Source organism: Corvus cornix, chromosome 14, assembly GCF_000738735.6.
Source record: "Corvus cornix cornix isolate S_Up_H32 chromosome 14, ASM73873v5, whole genome shotgun sequence".
In the NCBI taxonomy this organism is placed as follows: domain Eukaryota; kingdom Metazoa; phylum Chordata; class Aves; order Passeriformes; family Corvidae; genus Corvus; species Corvus cornix.
Window position 1 is genome coordinate 1,112,795 of NC_046344.1, and position 9,302 is coordinate 1,122,096.

A 9,302-nucleotide genomic window follows, 5' to 3' on the forward strand; every position below is an offset into this window, starting at 1 on the left:
GCGGACATGAGCCGCCCGCCCCTCCGCGGGGCACGCCGGGAGGGCGGGCACGGGGCGCGGGGGCGGCAGCTCCGCCCTCGGGGCCGCCGGACGGGATCCCGGCCCGGGGGTCCCCGGTGCTCTGCTCCCGCGCCTGCCCCGGGAGCGGGTGGCTGGCGGCGGCACTGCCCTGGGCGGTGAGAGGGGGTTTCAGGCCCTGCGGTGCGTCGGTGACAGCCTCTCAGCTGCGAGGGAGGGCAGCCGGGGCATCCCAACGCCACCAGCGTGAAGGGATCACGGAATCACTGAGGTTGGAAAAGACCTCTGAGATCATCGAGTCCAACCTCTGTCCGAACATCACCACGTCAACTGTACCATGGCACCGAGTGCCACGTCCAGTCTGTCCTTAAACATCTCCGGGGACGGTGACTCCACCGCGTCCCTGAGCTGCCCATTTCAATGCCTAATCCTTCCTGTGAACGTCTTCCTAACACCCAACCTAAACATTCCCTGGGCAGAGCTTAAGACTCTGTCGTCCCATCCTGAGGATAAGGGTGTCGCGGGCCCCGAGGGCACCCTGAGGAGCCCCGGCGTGCCCGGGACGTGGCGGGAGGCGGCGGCTCCCAGTCCCCAGCGGTGAGGGGAGCAGAGGATCCCAGACCCCGCGGCCTGAGGGGAGCCTGAGGCCCTTGAGCCCCGCGAGGAGCCGGGGCTGACAGGACCTGAGCGGGGCTGGAGGGGGGAGCTCTGCCCTGCTGCCAGGTCCCTCTGCACGGGTCTGTGCTGCCCCACGCCTCGCTGGAGCTTGCAGGGAGCTGTGTCCCTCCGAATGGATCAGACCCCATCCCCACGCTTCTCCCCACTAGGACACGTCGCCCGTGTATGAGCGACGGGGGGTCTGATGTTCAGCAGCCATCAGCAGAAAGCGGACCAGGCTCACATTAAGCACTAACTGAACCCCTAAGGCTTCTCTGTCTTCCTCACAGGAAGCTTCTAAAACGCATTTCAAAAACAAAATAGTGTCTTTCTACGCCTGGATACGTTTCCATGTAAAGCTGTCTCTGCAGCTGCTGGAAGGGCATTTGGTGCCCAGTGTGGGTAAAGCCTGGCTGTTACCAGGAAGGCAGACAAATCTGAGAGAAAAAAAGTCTCCTCCATTTGGTAGATATTCTAAGGACATTTCCCCAAAACAGGTGTGTACACTGTCTCTGGCATATTTTTGTTTCTCCTGCAAGACCTCAAAACTTACATTATCTGATTTGATAAGTCCAATTCCTGACAGCAGAATATTCCTTAGTTATGAAAAACCGTAACACTTTGGTCAGATATTCAGCAAAGAGAAGTGAGGAGGTCAAAATCTTTTTTTAACTGCGATGTGCGACTCTTGAGACCACTGCAAGACCTGAGGAGTCTTCTGAAATTCTCCTGTGCCTATTTCCATATTAGAAATCCTCCTAATATGCCACGGTTCTGTTGGAGACTTCACTCAGACAGATGGCATACTGCCGCCTCCCTTGGACTCCGCTGGGCAGCCCTCATCCTGCTGATACAGTCCTATTGGCTTGCAGTCAGTAAGCAATGCCTGCAAGACATGGAGATTTTAAAATCAATTTCAGGACAAAAAGAAAAGAAAAAAGTATATCACAAGGCTTCATCACAATAAAATGCCACTTTCATGGAATGACCCCGTGCCCATCAGTCTTGAGTTTCAACTGACGTACATTTGTGTATCTTAAGTGAATTAGTTTTGCAAAACCAATCAATTCCATGAGCCATGACAGATTTTTTTTTTCCATCCTTTATAATTGAGATGGACATCCAGAATTATACAATATGCCACAAAATTATTTTCTGTAAGTATAGCAACAATACCTGCTGCGAATTTGCTGACCCTTCCCAATTAAGCCAAGCAGATCCTGTGCCCCAGTGGTGGGGCAGATGCAGCAGGTGATTCTCTTTGTTTCATTACTGAGTAGCATGCCAGTGGTAACAGCATGAATCACTCCAAGCACAAGGCAATAGTAGCAATGTATTTTCAACTACACTTCAGATTAATTTAGCAAGGGGAGGCAAGAAAGCAACCTGGATACTATGACCAACAGCTGCCTGCATACACCAAGAGTTTAAGAACCACTGATTCAGTGGAGTAAATTTTGTATCAGAAATCCTGTATTCTAGTGGTGAATTTGCTGCAGTCTGTGTGGTCTACTGCAGATCCCTCTTCAGAGTGCAGTTGTCTCCATTTGTAAAGTGGATCAGTGATGCTCAGCTTTCTAAACTGTTGTTGTGCACAGCCTTAAAACTGTAAAATCTTATATAGCTGCCAAAATAAAAGATATTCTAGATTTGTTTCTACAAGGATGATTACATTGTGAAATTTGAATGGTATTACAGATATGAGTTAAAGCTCATCAAGATTTGTGAGATAGAGTATTAATTATTCCTATAGCATTTTCTCAGTAGCAGATTTCAATCAGCCAAAGATGGATAAGGCTATTCAGATATCACACTAGCCATTAAGAAGCCCAGGGAAGCTGAGGCCAGGATTTTCAAAACTGCCTTCTAAATTTCAGTCCTCAAGTTTGGAACTTGGGTACTGGGTAGCCAGCACAGACATCAGTTGGAGCTGTACATTCTTAAGTCTTGCTAAAAAATAAAGCGTTTAAATCTGGACCCTCTCAAAATAGAAATACATGTACTTAAAAGATCTGCCTTAAATTTCAGAAAGAGTCAATGACACTTGTGGAGATACGTGCCCTGTCTCACTCCTGGGTGTATGCTCAGTCCACTCCATCAAACTTCCCACATCCGTCCTAACACACAACTCCGGAGTGACAGACACTATGAACCATACTTTTCCTGCTTTGTAATTCATGCTAATGATTTCTCAATTTAATATATCAAAGAAAGCTGCATTAATCTGAATGTTATTTTTAGTGGAATGGAGTGCAGATTGTATATATTTAATGTGCTGAAATAGGGTGGTAAGCACCATATTGCGTCTTTTACCCCTCGCTAATTTATTTCCTTACTAAGCAGTATGTCTGGGGAAACCAGCATGTGCTGAGGACTGCAAGTCACTCCTGGCCCTTGGCTCCCTCTGATCCATAACAAAGCTACAGATTGAGAGAAAAACAATCACCAACCATGAGAGGGAAAGAGATGCTATTTCCTCTTGTGGAAATAGGACAGAAGCCAAGGAGCAAAACATTATTTAACTAGAGCAGAGAAGTACCAGTCACCAAGATCCTGTAGTCTATTTCAGATGAATGCCTCTTAAAAATCATAAAGGATTCTTAGAAGAGTTACTCCTTGTACCTGCCAATTCTACTGTTTTGATGGCAGAATCCAGTTTCTATCAATAACCAACCAAATTTTCAGTCGAATGGCCCCAGAGACTAATTTCTGGGCATAGCAGCCTCAAAGCACATGTGACGTGTGGCCCATCTGTGCGGGCGTTGGGAGCGCGGGGTGTCCGGAACACGCTGTACTGGCGGGGCAGGCACAGCCGCCGGTGCGCAGGAGATCCCCGGGACTCCCACCGTGCTCTTCATCAAAAACGTGGGCAGCTACAAGGACCTGGGGAGGCCAGACTGCCCAGCAGTCTATCCTACTGCACCGTACCTGTCCATCATCTCTCTGATACTGTCTATCAAATGCTGCAGCCCCTGTTGATGCCTACCTTGTCTCATCCCAAACTGGAATTTTTCCTTATCCTATGAGGAGTATTAATACAGAAATCCAACGTACAAATAATCCTAATAACTGCATATTGAATCATTAGTTCACCACCAGTTTTGTGTTGAAAATGATTTTAGCGTAAAAAGGTTTTGGAATTCCAATTTGAATGTTACCAGAAATCATCTTTTACCTTCTTTTCTTTGCATAAAAGACTAAGGAAAACATTATTTATTTTTTCTGGGTATTTATATAGCCACTTTGAATTTAAGTGGGATAGCACATGCCACCATCTGCTCCATTTCCTCAAGGTCTTTTAGAGGATATCTTTTCCTGAACAGTATTCCTCTACAACAGTGCAACAAATAAAAGACATTAAATTTCTTAGAACTTGCATCTTTGCTCTCCTGAATTTCCTTATGACTATTACATCTTTTCAGGCATTTTACATCTCCTAGGTAAGTAGCATTATGTACAGTATTTGAGTAAATATCTGAGTTCCTGTCACAGACATCATCCTGTCATAGATTTATTGCATCGTGGGCTACATTAGTCCTTGTTTGTGTGTACAAGCTGTTTCTTCACATTCTGTTTATTAACAGTATGTTTTTCTGTTTATTAAGAGCATGCTTCCTTAAATGTCCTAGACATCATTTACATATTACCAGCAACAGTCATACATAACGTACAAACCAAGCACTTCCATTTAAGTGACAGGTTTCTAAACAAGTAGTTGTTGCAGTAACTTCGACCTGACAAATACATAACCCAAACCAAAGTTTCAGGCCTTTAAATATTTTGGCCCTGAAAGTCCAAGGCAAAATAGTAGGAGAGTATTTTTTTTTTTTTTTTGTCAATACAAGCAGTCATATTATATCTGTTCAATTTCAGCCAAGGTAAAAATGGTGAGATAGCCCAAAGCAGTAGTTTCCACACTGGTTTCAGGAGAGTGGGAACTGCAGCAATCCTTTTCTGAGTCTTGGAATCCACACAGAACTCCTTAGAGGAAAGTCATAGTCTGCCTGCAGTGTGTTACATAGTTAAATTGACAGCATGGTAACAACTCAGTTACAAAAAATCGTCTCCAAAAGTCAAACTTCATGGAACAGCTGAATGTCTGATGTGTAGACAGCGCTGGCTGAGAATCAAGTGTGCTTTTACTCACGCTGACTGAAAGGTGCTCCATGAGCAGCAGCTCCCTCTCCTCTGCCCAGTGAGACAGTGCCGTGCCCCACGTCCTGCCCGAGATGTTCTGTCACCTGCAAGCCGGGCAGCGTGGCTGCACATCAGTTCATGTTGCTGCAAGAGCTGGCTGTTCAGGCAGCTGTGAGGAGATTTGTGCTGCTTGCATTATTCCCGAGAGCCTGGGCAGAAGCCTGAGAAGCACTGCATCCTGCAAGAGGGAAAAGCTGAATCGGGACTCAGGAGCAATTGCACATTATGAAATGCTGCACAGAGCTGGAGCAGAGCTGGCGTGCGCTGTACTGCACTGCAGAGAAAGGCAGAGTTGCAGCAAGAAGCAGTTATCTCTCACCGTGGATGCCGACAGTACAAGACTATTATACTCTGAAGCCCTTTTAAAAAATTAATGATGTATTTGATGCTTCATCTTTCTGGTGAATCTGAGAATTTCCACCTGTTAAAATAACTGCTCTCACACATAAATTTTCATGCTCTGCAGACCCAAGTTTATGTCATGTTTGATGAAAGGGTAATTTGAAAGAGGCTTCCAGGAAAGTATCAAGCCTTTAAGGCATAATAAGCCCAGGGAAATTTGTTTGAATGGTGTAATGAATCCAACGTGTTAATTTAGCTCAGTTTGGTGCTTATGCTGATAGTGGAGTGCTATGAAAATGAAAAGAAAAATTGGTCTAAGAGGTACGGTACAAATACAAGTGAAACATACAGTAAACTCCCCCAAGGTATTTATCCTTTAATCTTCTCTAATTTTAATTGCTTTTTCTAGGCTTATTTTCCTACCTGTTTTTTAATGTGTTCCAGATCTCAACATTACCAAGTCCTTATCTCTCCATCTTTCCTTGAAGCCTCTGGAAAAGACTTTGATGAGATCAGTAGAGATGTCATTTGAGTCATACTTCGTGAGATAGCTCAATAACCACCCTTTATGAGAAAAAACATAGTATCAGAGCACGAAAGAGAGGAGCCATGAGTCCAGAAAGAATGATTTAAGCAGCAGGTCCATATCTCTGAGAGTTTAGTGCTCTGCCCCAGACAGTGTTCCATGGGACTAATATTAAGTGTGATGTACAACCAGATTATCTGTCGGTTCTGCACACATTTCTCAAGTGCCACTCAGGTTTTCTCACAGCCCTTCTGAAGGTCATTTTTGTGGAAACTCACAAGTTGGGGTGTCCAACCACAAAGCTGGCAATGGGACCAAAAGTAATTCCTAGAGGACTCATGACTCATCTGCTGACCAAGGGACCATGTCATCTCTGCTTTCATAAGAGACCAGCTAAAAACACAAAATCTTTCACATCTCTGGATGTTCGTGTGATAATGTGCTAACAGGAGGGGAAAACACTCATCAGCAGAAAATAAATCGAGTTGAATAGACTTGTGGCATGTGGATAAAGCTGGAGTAAACACAGGGAGAAACAGCAGTTTCTCTGGTTCTTCTGCAACCAGGGCGCTGCAGAGGATGGGCATCCCTGTGACAGCGGTCACTGGCACTATCTAGAGCAAACCCAGGAGGCTTCAAAGTCTCCACAGGGGGGATCGAGGCCCCAGGCACTACTTGGTTGAAATCTCACCTGCATAGTTGTTATTGCATGTTTTTTTTGTGAGAAAGGCCGTGTCCATGTCTGAATAATGACACAATTCAGTCTGAATCAAAGGGGGATAGATTGCCTTTTACTGCCAGATACATTGAGTGCAAGGACTCAGTATTCATTTGAGCCTATGAAAAGCTTGGTGTGGGAGATCTGTCTAGCATCATGTAAAAGAGAATCTGATTTCCCAAATAACACACATGCATTGTAACCACCAAATCATCTTCCCGTAGTGCCCTGTATAAAGCACTACAATTTACAGCTTCTCTAACGACAGCCTTACAAACCACAGCTTCCTTCAAAAGCAGCTTTGAGTCATCTCCAGGCCAGGGTGAAAAAATAGCATATGGCTTTGTGTATGAAGAGCCCACATTACTCCCAGTCAACCTCATTTCTGACTTTTTCTCCAATCTTCAAGTTTTGCTTCTTTCAGCCCTCATAAAGTTCTCTTAATTCAATTTTTGCATGTTTACAGAGAAAACTCCAAAGCTTTACTGAGAAATAAACAAAAGAAAGACAGCAGATCTCATCAAGCCCTATTGACATGTTCTTTCAATTTTTTGTCATACTCCATAGTCCCCTGTACTTGTGATTTCTCACACAAAAACATGTTATTGTATAAACTGCTGTATATCTTAAAGCTTTCTAGGCAGAAATTACATTTTTCCTTATGTTTGGAATAGTCAGACCTTGATCAGGTTGGCATCCTGAAGCATAACATAGCATAATGTTGTCTAATAATTCTGCTATAGAAGAGAGCTTCATCATCTGAAGCACAATCAGGCTTTAAACAGAGCACATCTCTCTCCTTCTCTTTCTCATTGTTTTCCTAGACCACATTTATGCTACACTTTTTCCCAGTTCCCTGTAGCACCACCGCCCTCCTTACCCACAGCTTGTGCAGCCAGCGCACACAGAGCATTACAGCCTTGTTAACAAACATGATCAGCCTTTCCTTCAGCTAGAAATGTTACATAAACTTGCTGTTTTCTTTCACATAAGTTCCTTTAAATTCTTATTTGAGATATTAATTAGGTTGTTTTCAACATATGGTTTGCAATTATTTGGTTCTTTCAGTTCCTTGAACTTACTGTTCTGCAGTCTTAGAGATATGGCGATCATTCAGAATGAATAAAATTAACCTTGCAATAATCACTAATGCACAAAGATAGTGCTTCATCATGGTGCTTTTTCTTGTTATTTCTGTTCACTGAATATAAAAACAGTCGATGTTTTGTTCTCTCAGCTCATTCATTCAGATGTTTTTGTAAAACACTGACACTAGAAGCTGCCCTGCATTTATTCCATGTCTGATGTGCCATTAGTTAAACACCTACTCTCCAGATAAATGGAATTTAGCTCCAAGCATGCAGACCCAGTCCACCAACCCCTTAATGACATGTTCGCAAAATCCATAAATCCTGGCCGTAAGCTTGCACCAACACACAGCTGAAGAACAAGCCAACCTTTAAACACCCAGAAGAAAACCCATGATGGGACAAAAAAGTGACTCTGAGAAATGTAGCCACATGAACCAGAGCTGCACATGGAACTGTTTGGGCATAGCTACCCCTATGGAATGCAATCCCATGTGTGGTGTGTACATACATGCATTTCTATGGATACTACCTGGATCAACATAATCAACTTCCTTCAAATCTGGGATCCAAGTTGAAAACAAAAGTCTGAGTGAAATGTATCCTATACCTTTTGAACTTCACAAGATTAAAAATGGCACTGGAGCAAATTCCAAAGCAGCCCATCACTGCTGAGACACTGAAATGAACTGCTCAGGGTAGATTTCTAATGCCTTTCCCTCCTCTTTCCCTTCTCCGCTGCCTGTGAGTGTGTTGGCTGCGGCGTGCTGGCTCCGTAATGCAGAGGGGGATTTCGGGCTGCACATCCTACACCAGCCCAGCTCTGGGCTGTGCTGAGCCAGCCACAGTGCAGCACATGGAAACAGCCCAATACATGTCAGGGAGATGCACATCAGCACTTGAAAGCAATTTCACGTGCAGCCAATTGATTTTATAAATCAGTGAATAGAGAGTGATTTGCATAAGTAACAGGGTATGTGTGAATCTTTTGGGTTTCCCAAACCCTACTTCATTAGAAATCACGTGCCTTAGTAAAATACGTAAATTCGTACATTTTTGTAAAATGACTGAATTGATTAATTACTTCATTTTATTTATATATTTATATTCTATTAGCTGGGTTCACCTGTTCCTAGTACCTGTTGAATATTTATGGCTCTGTGTAGCACTAACAGGGAGATTTGGAGAGTGTCTGGCTACTTACAGATTTCTGGGTACAGATGGACTCTGCCTTACACAGGGAAGGTAACAGAGTCACTGTCACCGTCTCAGAGCCCTGCTGTGGCCTTCTGCCCCAGTAACCAAATGACAGTACATGTGCTCCTGAGGTACTGCAGGGCATAGGCTGACTTATTAATGCAAACTGGAATTGAGGATTATGCTAATATGTCAGATTGTGCACCGGAGTGGGGAAACGGGGCAGGGAGCTGGGAACTGCAGCCTCAGCTGCCATCTCAGCATGACCCACAGAGCTATAATTCCCACCTTGAACATGGGACTTGATTATTTTATAGGCTGCCCTATTTATTTTTGCCTGCTTACTTGCATGTAGTTTAGAAAGGGTCTTCCCATGGTATTAAGCCCCTGTTGGACCATTTTGCAAGGATTCTTCTCCCTTGTGTCTCAGAAGGAAGATGCCCTGGTGTGCTCAAACCCACTGCTGCAGGCCCTTCAGCCCAGCAGTGCCTGCTTTCCTGTGCAGCAGCTGTTGTAAATCCCAAGAGATAACTGCTCTTATGTCTTGGTTTTCTCAGTA

General features: G+C 44.3%; 1 long non-coding RNA gene across 1 annotated transcript; it reads right to left on the reverse strand.

The window, feature by feature from the left end:
* Window positions 1–1,113: 1,113 nt before the first annotated feature.
* LOC120410780 lies at window positions 1,114–5,107 on the reverse strand. Its single transcript, XR_005603102.1, has 2 exons — window positions 4,823–5,107; window positions 1,114–1,561 (listed from the first exon to the last, which is right to left on the reverse strand). It is a non-coding gene; the product is annotated as an uncharacterized LOC120410780 (long non-coding RNA).
* Between the last annotated feature and the right edge of the window lie 4,195 nt (window positions 5,108–9,302).